Source organism: Coptis chinensis, chromosome 9 (assembly GCF_015680905.1).
Source record: "Coptis chinensis isolate HL-2020 chromosome 9, ASM1568090v1, whole genome shotgun sequence".
NCBI classification, from domain to species: Eukaryota; Viridiplantae; Streptophyta; class Magnoliopsida; order Ranunculales; family Ranunculaceae; genus Coptis; species Coptis chinensis.
The window spans coordinates 53,144,936-53,159,668 of record NC_141464.1 but is presented as its reverse complement, the minus strand read 5'-3'; the positions used below and the strand labels follow the sequence as shown (position 1 = coordinate 53,159,668).

General features: G+C 38.2%; 1 pseudogene; it reads left to right on the top strand.

The window, feature by feature from the left end:
- Positions 1-1,909: 1,909 nt before the first annotated feature.
- Positions 1,910-3,316, top strand: LOC147476666 (E3 ubiquitin-protein ligase UPL1 pseudogene; annotated as a pseudogene).
- Positions 3,317-14,733: the final 11,417 nt, after the last annotated feature.

Sequence of the window (14,733 nt, the reverse complement as noted above, 5' to 3'; positions counted from 1 at the left end):
TTAAAATAAATTTCGGTTACCTCAGCTACATCTTTATCGGAGATAATTTATCTTTCAATTATCTCACTGACTGATGTAATAGGGGCGGGAGTGAAAAGTAGAAAACACAATCTTAAGAATTGTCCACTAAGTCATGGTCTCTCCAAAGTCCAAACTCAATCTCCCACAATTAACTAATTTTTTTAAAAAAAAAAATACATCCTCAGTCGTTGCTTTCAAAGAAACTCTAATCTCCACTAATTGTTCTCTTCTTCAACTTCATACTATCGAAGTAGCAAGCCTCAAATACGGTTGGAAACTTGAAATTAACCGTTTCTCTTGGAGGCAACAATTATATGTTCCCTAATCCCTAGTAAGCTTTCCTTCACAATTTTTTTCTGTTGACGACAGTTCATAAGAATTTTCAGTTTTGTATTTTGCTTGGAAAAGAATTGTTGCAATTTTCTTATTAAGAATCACATTTTTTGAACTTTGATCTCTATTTAAAAAATAGTTGCGAAAACTGGAGTCGTGTTACCACCATTTGCTCGACAAATTTCCTTAGAGAATAAAATAGTGGCATCCATCATTTTTTCATCTTTTTATTCAATTTGATTCTCTGGGAACTATAAGTTTTTGGTTGTTTGGGGTTGAACTGAATACATGTACCTCAATCATGTAAATATCTCGTGATTCCGTTAACATCTCATGTAACATGTTTCACTTTAGTTTTAGTTCACTATTGTTTGAATGGTAAACATTTCACCGCGTGATATACCTATAGTATTATTCCGAAGCTATTGAATCAACCACTCTTTTTATCAAAGCAATGCTCATCTAGACCGGATAATGGGCTTGCTTCAAGTATTTGTTTATACTGAGGTGCTTGAAGGTCGATTGTCGGCGTCATTCGGATTTGGTGCGACAAATGTACCAAGTTTACCGGTGAAGAACCGGTGATAGTTAACAACATGCATCTATAGCTAATGTAGATTCTCGCCAAGAGTTGGATAAGAGTGTCTCATAGCGAGATACCGCCCCACCATTAAGAGAACTGTTGATATGTATGATGTCTTTACGAAGCTCCCCGAGTCGGATTTTGCAAAACTTGTGCGGGGCTTCTTGCCCGTGAGGGGTAATTAAAATTTTATTTTGTTTTGTGCGATATGATTGACTTAAGTATGCTTTTGGTCAACTTTTTCGCCTCTCTTTTCGGTAATGTCATTTGATTTAAAATTGCTAGGCTTTTCGGATAAAGTGTATTTGTTTGCGTCGAAAGCCTAAAAGAAGCCGGCCTCCGTTGCTAGTCCCCATAGGAAGTTCTTTATTTCGAGTTGGCGAGGTTTAGCTTATGGCTTAAGTAGTTACGCTATTGGTGAGCTCATCACATTAAAGTGTACACACATCTTTGGGCCCGAGTCTTTGGTTCCATGGTTGGGGCAGCTATTTTACGTTGTTCTACAAGCACTTGGTGCCTGGCGGCAATCGGTAGATCTGAATGCAAAAGGGTAAAAGAATGATGGGGAGGAGCAAACCATTATGTGGAACTTGAATGTAGCTCTTGAACCACGTGGCATGAACCGGCGATTGTATATGCACCCATCGAGACAAAAAACTAGGGCGGGGCTCGCCTCTTCTAGTACAAATGTTGGCGACCACGTTGGAGGTGCTTCTTCTCGGTTCCCACCTCTTCCTCCCAGTGCAGCGGCCGGTTTCTTCCATTTATTGAGGCTTTCTTTGTTTTTGTGAGAAGCTTTTAGACAAACCATTCCATTCGCCTCAAGATAATGCCAATGTCCTTTGCTAGAGAAGTAAAAAGAATCGGTGGGAGTTCAACCGATTCATCTACTAAATTTGGTGGTGCACTTCGAGCGGACCGATGCTTCGTGACATTTGCAAGGTTTCTCGAGAAGCATCGACGCCTATTGAATGCTTTCATCAGGCGGAATCCAGGTTCTCTGGAAAAATTACTCTCTATGGTGCTTAAAGCACCAAGACTTATTGATTTTGACAACAAGAGAGCATATTTTCGCTCGAGAATCAGGCAGCAACACGAACAACATCCTTCTACTCCACTGCGTATTAGTGTTCATCATGCATGTGTTGGAGGACTCCTATAATCAGTTAAGAATGCGTCCTACTCAAGACTTGAAAGGGCGTCTGACTGTGCAGTTTCAAGTTGAGGAGGGCATTGATGCGGTGGCCCCGACTAGAGAATGGTATCGATTCTTGTCGTGGTCATATTTGACAAAGGAGCTTTGTTGTTCACCACTGTGGGCAGCGATGCAACTTTCCAACCGAACCCCAATTCGGTATACCAAACTAAGCATCTTTTTTACTTCAAATTTGTGGGCTGAGTGGTTGCCAAGGCATTGTTTGATGGCCAACTTTTAGACATTTACTTCACTCGCTCCTTCTACAAGCACATTCTTGGGGCAAAGGTGACTTACCATGATATAGAGGTTGTTGACCCAGATTATTATAAGAATTTGAAATGGATCTTTGGAGAATGATGTTAGTGATATACCTAATTTGACATTTAGCATGGATCTTTGATGAGGAAAAGCACATTCTTTATGAGAAAGGCGGGAGGTTCGATTATGAGCTCATACCGGGAGGAAGAAACATTCGATAAAAGAATAAACAAAGCACGCAGTATGTAGACCTTGTCATGGAGCATATCTTGACAAATGCCATCCGTCCTCAAATCAATTCCTTTTAGAAGGTTTCAAACGAATTAGTACCGAGAGAGCTTATTTCAATATTCAATGATAAAGAGCTTGAGCTTCTTATCAGTGGGCTTCCAGAGATTGACTTGGATGATCTGAAGGCTAATACTGAGTATTCTGGTTACACAGCTGCATCTTCCATTGTCCAAGGGTTCTAGGAGGTTGTCAAAGTATTCAACAAGGAAGACATGGCAAGATTTCTTCAGTTTGTCACTGGAACATCTAAGGTACCCTTGGAGGGTTTTAAAGCATTACAAGGTATCTCTGGCGCTCAACATTTTCAGATTCACATGGCATATGGAGCTTGTTATACTTTTTTGTCATTTGGATTAATAAAATATATTAATTGTCAAACTAATCATTTAATTAATATCTTCATTTTGGCTTGGTAGGTTCCATGCGAGTCACTTTCAAAAAGAGAAGATTTTGGAGCTTTTATTAGTTTTAGTAGCAAAACTTTAATGTAAATAACTGTTTAGCTTAGCTACTTTATGACTTGATGTAACTATTAGTTATGTTCATGTTCCACATTGTCTGTTCAATTCTCAATGAAATTTGATTCTTCAAAGAAATTTACTTTTGTTGATTGGTGTTGATGTTTATGAATATGAAGGTGAATGTGGTTGGAAAAGTGGTTTTATCTCTGCAGGTTGTCATGATTAAGTGAACAATACCAAACAATCTCAAAAAAAAAAAAAAAGTGTTTAGTTATGTTGGCTAATTAAAAGAGGTGAGGTAAAAGGTTTATGCGTAAAAACCGGCTTTCCATAAGAATTTATCACGGTTGTTTCTATTATCATCTCGGTTCCAATCACTAATTATCTCAGTTTTCTTCTATACTATTTGGTTTCAATCACAATTTATCTCGGTTTTATTCCATATAATCTCTTTTTGATTGAGAAAACTGAGATAATAGATTTAGATAAGATGTCAGACTTCTGAGATAATTTAGTAGCTTATTATCTCGGTTTTATAGAACTCTATTATCTCAGTGGTTTTTACCTCGGTTTGTTTTTCTTAGAAAACTGAGGTAAAAACTCTAACATCTCACCTTTTAGCTGAGCTTATAAGCCATTTTTTTAGTAGTGAATTTGGAGAGAAAAATACACCAGATCACACAGAGTTCTGATCTTTCTCTTCTCCCTCTATTCTTAGTTAAATACTATGTTGTGTTCGCTGATTCTATAGTATTGAAGTGCTAGCTTTCTATAGAAGGAAATCCGTTCTATCTTGGGAGACAGTTTCCCATCAACCTTCAAGCACCGTAAGGGGGAAAATCTGTCTTAAGGACATAGTGTATCTACACTAGGCTCGGATTTAATTAAGAAGTACAAAACACTTACAAGACAAAAGGTTTGTATAGTTTGGTAATTGGTAAAGAGTAAGTACAATTAAGTTGTATATTCCTAACACTTTCTTCATGTTGCGCAGCTGTATATACTCTTCTTGCTGTACTGCATCATAACTCGTGCATTCCCTAAAGGAGACTATATAAACAAAAGGAAAACGAAGAGAAAAGAGCCTCTCTAGAACACAAGAAACGCAGTAAAGAAGAAAGAGCGAAACAATATAAAGAGCTCGAGAGAGAAGAAGAGAATAGGAGAGAGAGGCCAAAGCTTCAAAACAGGCTATATGTTTAGGATAAGCTGAAGCTTTTGGAGCAACACAGGAACAGTAAAAGAAGAAGACAAAAGCTCGAAGAGAGGGAGAAACAAATCCACTGTCTACATGAGTTCATCTATCCCTTACTTTAGTTTTTGTTTTATTATTATCATATGTAGCTAAGTTCCAAGCTAGGGCATACAAGAAGCCCTAGATTTGTGTAGGTATATACTGTTGAATTGGTTATTTGTTCTCCAACTTAATGATTAAACTTGATTATTTTCATATTGATAGTAGTAGTATACCTTCATTACTAGTTAATAGTTAGATTAATATTCTGTTCTTATCATCAAGGCACTATTTTTATCATTTAATTAAGTCTGTGAGAAGTTGTGTTGTAAGAAGACAACTTTTGCTAGGAATTTATATTTTCGTTTGCCGAAATTCAATCAAACCAATATCTAGATTCATATAAGAGCTCAACGTTCACATCTTCGGGAAAGCTAGGGTTACCTTTTCCTTGTGCTACTCATAATTAAACGAGAACTTTAAATTGATTTGACCTTGATAACTTACAACAGTCTAGGGTGGATTCGAGTACCTTAACAGTATTCTCTCCATTAATAGTATTTAATATAAGTTTTATTATTTTCATAGTTTAACTAGCTTAGGTTAATAATTAATATTGTTATAAACAACTCTTGTTCCGATTAGATTAAATAGTATTTTAATATTCAATTGTACCAAACATGTAATCTCTGTGGGATCGACCTCGTATTTGCATACCTATTACAATAGACCTCGTGCGCTTGCGAGTATTACAATTATAGGATTTAATTAGTCTGTTTATTTAGACCGGTTAAATTTCTATCAAGTTTTTGGCGCCACTGCTTAGGATTGCAGTTGTACAATTGAGTTTTAAAACTTTATTTATCGTGATTCGTAGTTTAATTTTAGTCGTAGTTTTATTATTTCTTAGTTTTTGTGTCTAATTTTGATTTTCACAGACAGTAAGCAAATAAGTTTCCTTACAAAGCTGATAGTCATGATTTTCTTGTAGACTTTTGGGAAGTTGTTTGTTTGTCATCACCCGGCATCGCAAGTAGCCCTCAAAGGCTCACGCCGGAGGCACGTCTTTTTCCTTTGTGGGGTTGAACGTTGTTTGTTTTGTTTGTTTTTAATTTATTTGCATTTACAGTTGGATAATTCACCTTGACCAGCCCTAGGCATTTTGCATTAGGACAGGTTAAGCCCCTCATTAGGAAAACATTTTTGACACGTGGATCGAGTGACGGTGCTTTTGCACAAAAACTGGGAATCGTGTTATTGGAACTTAGGAGCAACAATATTAAACATATTATTTTTAAATTGGAATTGATATACTTGTTTGATATTGTTTATGGGGATTGTCGTATTTCGAGTCTTCAAAAAAAAATGAATTGAATATGATGAACATGTGGGGTTGTAATGCATACAATCCTTCTGCACTTTCATCTTTTTTAGCACACTTTCTTGCTCAATTGGAGCAAAGTACCTTGGGAATGTAAGAGGTCAGGAGAGAGACACTAGCTACCTATGTGACAACCCAACTACTTGAAACTCGTGTCAATCAATTAGTCAACCTTATTGAGGAAAATAATGAGAGAGAACTCCAAAACCAATTAGAGCCTAATGTCTTTAATATAAGCAACCAACTTGAAAAGTCATAAAATATATATGAGCTTAATTTGGTTGAGACTAATGATCAATTCTTAAGTAATAATGATGACGCTGATGATGGTTTTTGGTATGATTTTGTTGCATATTTATATGTTCGTCCAAACCACTTTAGTGATAGTGATGATGAGGAACACAGAGAGGTAGTGAATCCTATATCTCAGGACTATTCTTTTAGTGATCCTCTTGATGATTATTCATGCCCTATTTCCAATGATCCTTTTTCTAATGATTGCACTCTTAATCTAAGTAATAGCAATGATAGTTTGTTGAGTGATTCAAATGATAATTTTCATGAGATGTATCGTGCACTTTTAAGGAAAAATCAAGAATTGCTTGAGGAAAATGACAAGTTGTCTGATAGGATAATCACTCTTGAAAGTGAAAATATTGTTTTGAGTTCTCATGCTAATGAGACTATGTGTGTTGCTAATATGTTGAAGGTAAAGAATGAATCTCTCATGCATAAGCATAATTCTTTGGAATATGAGTTTTGTTGGGGTTAATACCAATACCAATCGATCCCCACTACACAGATAACTTGTATTTGAACTCACTTCAACTCCAGACAAATTCTAAATATCAACTACAACCTAGCTAACATGCCCAACTCTCTAAACAACTATTAACAATATATAATAATGTAAGGAGAAGAACAATCATACCACAATACAAAGATATACCATACGTGGTTCGGCCAATGGTGCCTACTTCCACAAGAGCTAATCATTTTATAAAGTGGGCAAAAAGATTACAATCACTTCTTTTAGTCTCTCACCTTACTAGATCAAGCCCCTCTCTTTACAGACTTGTCTCTCTGTAAAAGTTATCTCTCAATCTTGATTGCTTTCAAGATTGGGTTTCTCTCTGTGTTCTATGTCTTTTTCGTGTCTTAGGTTTTGTCAAAAATCCAAAACCTTATATTGCAAACTCGCGGTTTTGCAAAAATAGAAATCCTAACGAAAATAGGCATGGGCGCAGGCGCGCCTTGGGAAGGCCAAAGTCGAGCGCGCGCGCACCCTGAAAACACTGTAAGTCATCCAAGGCATGGGCGCGCACCTTGAGCAAGACCAAACTGAGCACGCGCGCGCTCAGCCTTCTTCACATAGACTGAACTTATTTTCCTCCTCATGTGAGGGATAACTCCAACAATCTCCCCCTCCCGAACAGTGGGGGTACCTCCATGCAATTTCCAAATCAACAGGAGGAGTTTGCTACCATTCCGACGGTAGCACAACAAACATCAAACTTACCTTTCGGTAAGACTTTGGTCATCATATCCAACTTGTTTTTGTCGGTATGGATCTTCTCAATACACAAATGCTTGTCTTCGAGTACTTCTCTAATCCAATGATAACACACTTGTATATGCTTGGACCTAGAATGAAAACTCGGATTCTTGCTTAAATGGATGGCGCTCTGACTGTCACATAGAACTACAAACTATTTCTGCTTTAGCCATAGTTCATCAAAGAACTCTTCATCCATAGCATCTCTTTGCAACACTCAGTGGCTGCAATATACTCGGCTTCTGTAGTGGAGAGGGCAACACACTTTTGCAATTTAGATTGCCAAGAAACTGCTCCCCCTACAAAAGTAACTGGATAATTGGAGGTGGACTTCATCGAGTCAACATCACTAGCCATGTCTGCATCAATGTAGCCTTCAAGTAAGGGCTTACTTCCACCAAAACACAAACATGATTTGGAAGTTCCCTTGAGATATCTCAATATCCACTTAACACTTTCCTAACGCTCCTTACCCGGATTTGACAGAAAACGGCTTACAACACCAACGACGAAAATAATATCCGGTCTTGTACAAACCATTGCATACATTAAGCTGCCCACTGCGGATGCATAATGAATCTTTTCTATCTAACTCTGCTCATGCTCACCCTTTGGACACATCTCTTTGGCCATGCTGAACTGGCCACCAAGCAGACAACAGACTGGCTTCGCTTGATCCATGTTGAATCCCTTCAACACCTTCTCAATGTAGCTTTCTTGAGAAAGCCACAACTTCCCACTCTTTCTATCATGAGTGATCCACATCCCAAGTATCTGCTTTGCTTGACCCAAATCCTTCATCTCAAAGGACTTACTCAAGTCTTTCTTCAGCTTGGATATCTTGTTGATGTTTGGGCCAACTATCAACATATCATCCATATACAATAAGAGCACTATGAAATCCCCATATAGAAATTTCTGAACAAACACACAATGATCGGAAGCAGACTTCTTGTATCCTTGCTTCGCCATAAAGGAATCAAACTTTATGTACCACTGTCTCGGTGCCTACTTCAACCCATACAAGCTCTTTATAAGCTTGCATACTAGGTACTCCTTGCTTTTGACCTTAAACCCCTCTGACTGGTCCATGTAGACATCTTCTTCAAGGTCTCCATGAACAAAAGTTGTCTTAACATCTAGCTGCTCAACCTCTAAGTTCATACTTGCGGTCATACCCAATACCACCTGGATAGAAGTCATCTTCACTACAGGAGAGAAAATCTCATCAAAGTCAATACCTTTCCTTTAACCAAATCCCTTCACAACGAGGTAAACTTTGTGCCTTGGGTGTGGATTATTCTCCTCATGCTTGACTTTGTAAATCCACTTATTCTTGAGAATTTTTCTTCCTTCCGATTTCTCAACTAACTCATTAGTGTGATTCTTATGCAAAGAATCCATCTCATCATGCATGACCTTTAACTACTTCTATTTGTTTGTACCTTCAAGAGCCTCTTGATAGAACATAGGTTCTCCACCATCAAATAGTAAAACATACATATGTGGTGGATACCTGGTTGAAGCTTGTCTCTCTCTGTCTGACCTCCTTGCCCCATCTGCTGGTGCCTCAGGAGGATGCACTTTGCTTTCTATAGTGGTGGTTCATGCATTTCATCTGTATATTCTATATCAATAGGTTCTATCCCATCATGAGCAATAGGATTCTCATCATGAGCTTCAAGACCATGGTTCTCTGCATTTTCAATGTCTTCTTCATGTTCCACAGTAGAAACTTCTGGTTCTGAATCAACAAGATCATTAGTGAAAGCCTGTAGCTTTTCACCCTCCTCAAAGTCTGTTATGGTTTGGTCTTCCAAGAACACAACATCTCGACTTCGGATTACCTTCTTGTTAATCAAATCATAGAGTTTGTAGCCAAACTTCTCATCCCCATAACCCAAAAAAATGCACTGCTTAGCTTTTCATCAAGCTTGGATCTCTCATCCTTCGAAATATGCACAAATGCCCTGCACCCAAATACCCTCAAGTATCCATAATCAACATCTATGCTTGACCATACTCTCTCTGGATAATCACTATTCAGAGGCTTCGACGGCGATAGGTTGATCACATATATGGTTGTGCGCATTGCTTCTACCTAGTAGCTTCTAGGTAGCTTAGAGTGAGACAACATGTATCTCATCCTCTCTACAATAGTCCGGTTCATTCTTTCGACTATTCCATTCTGTTGCGGTATCTTGGGAACGGTCTGCTCATGACGAATCCTATGACTCTGGCAATACTCTTCAAATGGTCCAATGTACTCACCCCCATTATCTGAGCAAATACACTTCAACAAGTTCCCTGTCCCTTTTTCCACCATGCTATGGAATTTCTCAAACATGCCAAGTACTTTATCCTTGGTCTTCAGACTATATGCCCATACCTTTCTTGACGCATCATCAATGAAGGTCACAAAGTATAAAACTCCCCTGCGGGACTTCACTTTTATAGGACCACATAAGTATGTGTGCACTAGTTCAAGGACATTGTCCTTTCTGTGAGACAGGAATATTTGGAAAGACACCCTGTGTTGCTTTCCTACCAAACAGTGAGTACATCTATTTAAATGTGTACCTTTGATGTCTGGCAAGGCCTTTTGCTTGGCAAGAACTTCCATGCCTTTTTCGCCCATATGACATAGTCTCTTATGCCACAGTTCGGAGGAAGCTTCTTCTTCTGCCGCATTTACTTCTGCTTTACAAAACTAGCCTGTGTTTTGTAAAGAGAGCAAGTCTTTTTCCCTTTAGCTGTTATAATGGAACCTCTACTCAGTTTCCATACCCCGTTACCAAACGAGTTTAGAAAGCCATCATCATCTAACTTCCTAGTGAAAATTAGGCTTAGCCGAATGTCAGGGACATGTCTTACATCCTTGAGTGTCAAGGTGTATCCGACATTGGTTTATATATGAACATCCCCAATGCCTGCAATCTTCGAGACTCCACTATTGCCCATCTTCACTTCACCATATTCACCACAGCTGTAGGTAGTGAAGAATCCCCTGTGTGGTGTGACGTGATAGGATGCTCCTGTATCTATCACCCATTCTATATCCTGGCATGTGGTACTAAGACAGCACTCACCATAATCTGACACAATTCCCACTAGACAATCATCGACTAGTGCGTTAGTATCTCTGCCTGATTTTCCGTTCCTCTTTACCATATCTTCATGTACATAGTTATTTATCTCATCCCTCTTTTGTGTTCTACACTTATATCTGAAGTGACCCTTGGTGGCACAGTAGTAACATTGCCTCTCTGCCTTAGGAGTTTTAGTTTTACCCCTAGATTTGCTTATGTTATCATCTCTAGAATGAGATGGTTTTCTGCTTCTACCTCTCCTCCATTTCTCTGTGACAAGGATCTTTGAGTGAGAGGAGCTGCTTCTTGAACTCCTTCTAGTCTTCTCATTCAACAAAGATGCGGTAGCCATCTATATGGAAATGATTCCATCCTTAGCTAATCCGTGTAGAGAAACTGCTAACGTCTCCCAACTTTTGGGTAGAGAGCCTAATAGAAACAAAGCCTCAACTTTGTCTCCCATATTAATCTTCATCAAATAATAGCAACTGATTGATGGTATTTTGTAGTTCATTAAGATGTTCAGACATTGAAGAACCTTTTTGGTACTTCGTGTTGTCAAACTTCTTAATGAGCAGCACTTTGTTTCCACCCGACTTCCTCTCATAGAGGTCTTAAAGTTTCTTTCACAACCCAAAACCTGTAGTCTCTTGGGATACATGGTGAAAGACACTGTTGCCAATCCACTGTCGAATGTACCCTAATTACTTTTCTGTTAAGCTTGCTCCACTTAGCCGCAGCAACTGATTCCAATTTTTCTCCTCCATTCTCAATGGGTTGTGCCAAGTCCTTGCAGTAAAGCAAGTCTTCCATCTTGGTTTTCCAAATGGTGTAGTTCTTCCTATTCAGACTTGTCATACGAGTGTTCATGGAATGGTCCATCTCTACAAGTTATTTAAACTCAAATATTCTCTTAGGAATTTTGTTAAACACCTTCTGACCAAGATTTGGATAACACCCTAGGCTAATCTAACCTGGCTCTGATACCACTTGTTGGGGTTAATACCAATACCAATCAATCCCCACTACAACTCTAGACAAATTCTAAATATCAACTACAACCTAGCTAACATGTGCAACTCTCTAAACAACTATTAACAACATATAATAATGTAAGGAGAAGAACAAGCACACCACAACACAAAGATATATCGTGGTTCGGCCAATGGTGCCTACTTCCACAAGAGCTAATCCTTTTATAAAGTGGGAAGGAAGATTACAATCACTCCTTTCAGTCTCTCATCTTACTAGATCACTCCTCTCCCTTTACAGGCTTGTCTTTCTGTAAAGGTTATCTCTTAATCTTGATTGCTTTCAAGATTGGGTTTCTCTCTGCATTATGTGTATTTTTCGTGTCTTAGGTTTTGTGAAAAACCCAAAACCTTATATTGCAAACTCACGGTTTCATAAAAATAGAAATCGTGATGAAAATAGGCATAGGAGCGGGCGCACCTTGGGCAAGGCCAAAGTCAAGCGCGTGCGCCCTGAACTTATTTTCCTCCTCATGTGAGGGACAACTCCAACAAATTTAACATAATTAAGGAAACTCAAAAGGATATTGAAATTGTGTTTGATCTTTTAAAGAAGAATTTGGACCCCAATATGACATTTCCTAGTTTTTGTAGTGGTGGTGACAATTTGAATGTTGCAGAGTGTCCAAGTGCTTGTGATAATTTTGCTATGTGTTCTAAGTCAGTTTCATTTTCTTTAGAACTAGGGTGTATACCAACTAATATCTCTTCCACTTCCCATGTTGATCGTACTAGCTAGACAACCAATTGTTTGTTATTATTATGGTGGTGTAGGTCATATTAAATATCATTCTCATGTTAGGAAATGCAATTTTCAGGTTTGGTATAAATCTAATCATGTACACCCGTTATCATATTTTAACCAGGTTCCACAATCACGTGCTCCATCTCATGACATTGCTAATGATGTTGTTATATCTAGTATACCTAATAGAGTTATGAGATGTGATTATACTTTGCCTAGGACTCATGGTTAGAAAATGGGAGTGAAATATAAACTGACACAACCTAGACACCATTTAGTTAAGGTCCGTGTTGTTTGGGTGAGATAAGATGATTTGAAAGTGTTGTCGGATTTGAGAAAATTTGATGGCATTATTACTATTTGTTAAGTGTATTGTCTTATGTTTACCTACTGTTCATTGCATTTGCATATATTCTTAGGTGATACATGGCATGGTTAAGTGTGTTTTGCATAAGTTTGGAGGTGGCAGTTGTTATATTAAGCATTGCATGCTCTTTTGTTTATTAAGATTGGAATATTTGATTATCTGCTTGCCATTGCATGAACTCATATGGTAGATAATCCAAGGATTGGGTGTGTGAAGCATTCGTCTGCTAGAGACGTTGACTATAGTTCTTATGGGAGGCAACCTATGTTTTTGTTTTTATTGTTGAGTCTTATGTGCACATATCTCATGCATTCCACTATAGCACCTTTTCTCCGCCTTTTTGGAGACGTGTAACTCTATGGAATGAGATACGTGACACATGTTAATCATTGTAGTAAATTGGTTCCTTATTTATAGTGTTACTCTTATATATTTTGTAAGGTACTAATATCTACAGGTGACTCGAGCTTTTATTTTTTGTTCATAGAGCTATTGGTAACGTCTTTCCTTTGTCTTTACTTGTCCATGTTGTTATTTTTTTTTTCATTTGAGCATATATGTCAACATTGAGGATAATTTCTAAGTTAAGTTTGGGGGTAGGAACAAAATGTTTTGTTTAACGAAGTATAAATATTATTTATACTATGCACTTAGGGATAATGGTATTGTTTCCTTTCCGGTGATGATTATAGTCTAGAAGTCTCATTTAGCATTAGAATTAAGAGTAGTTATTAGAAACTTAAGTTAATATATAGGTAATAGTCATTGCATCTTTTCATAAATGTCTTGCATGAACACCATGATTGTACTTGGCAGTATTTTTCTAAGACCTAGGTTAGAGTGCTTAATTTTACATATCCTGTGAGAATCTAGCCTTAAAAGCCTCATATGAGTTAATATCTGAGTGATGACACAAGGGAGAAGTTAAAACCTAGTAGAGAGATCACACGTCCACTTGCTTGATCACTATACTGTGTGGGTAGAAACTCGCCCAACCACACCAATGGTTTCGTTAGGGAGGTTGTTGTAATGAATTGTTGAGACTATACCGCAAAGGCTGCCTACGCATCCAAATCGTTCTCTGGAATCAAGTCTCTCAAATGAACGTAGTTATTTGTTTCAAAGGAATGGGGTATTTATAGGATAATTGAGAAATATCCTTTCCTTAATTGCTAGAAAATCTTCTGTAATTATGTAAAGTCTTAATATGGAAGCATATCTTGATAAATATGTTTTATAAATCTAAACATGCTATATCTAGCTTATGGTGCCATAATTTTGGGCAGTGCACGCACGCCATAATTTTGGGCAGAGCAGGCATGCCATAATTTTGGGTAGGGCAGGCATGCCATGATATTGGGCAGGGCAGGCATGCCATGATATTGGGCAGGGCAGGGCAGGCATGCCATAATTATGGGTGGCGCTGGCATGCCATAATTTTGGGTAGGGCAAGCGTTCCATGATATTGGCCAGGGCATACATGCTATAATTTTGGGTAGTGCATGCACGCCATAATTTTAGGCAGCGAATGCATGCCACAATTATGGGCAGCGCTGGCATGCTATAATTTTGGGCAGTGCATGCATGCCATAATTTTAGGTAGCGAATGCATGCCACAATTATGGGCAGCGCTGGCATGCTATAATTTTGGGCATCGTACATAGTAGTGAGTGGCGCTATAATGGTACCCAACGATGGTTGTTTATAAGGGTGCAGATATGGTGGCACATACACCGCCCCCTCTTTGCCGGATCGAACTAGTTCCTTGTAGTGAAGAATAATTGGTTTGGATATGGTGGTGCATAATGTGCTCATACTGAGGCTATGACTCGATTCAAGCTTAGTGAACCATAAGACATTTTGCCTTTTGCAATTTGGTTCATATATATATATATATATATATATATATATATATATATATATATATATTTTTTTTTTTTTTCCGTTTGTGCATGGAGGGAGGTGTTACAAACACAAATTCCACGACTTTTTGGTGCATGGAGAGAGGTGTTGCAAATATAAACTCCACGACTTTTTGGTGCATGGAGAGAGGTGTTAAAAATGTAAACTCAACGACTTTTTGGTGCATGGAGAGAGGTGTTGCAAATGCAAACTCCATGACTTAGTGATGCGCAGAGTAAGGTATTGCAAACACAAACTCCATGACTTTTTGGTGCATGGAGAGA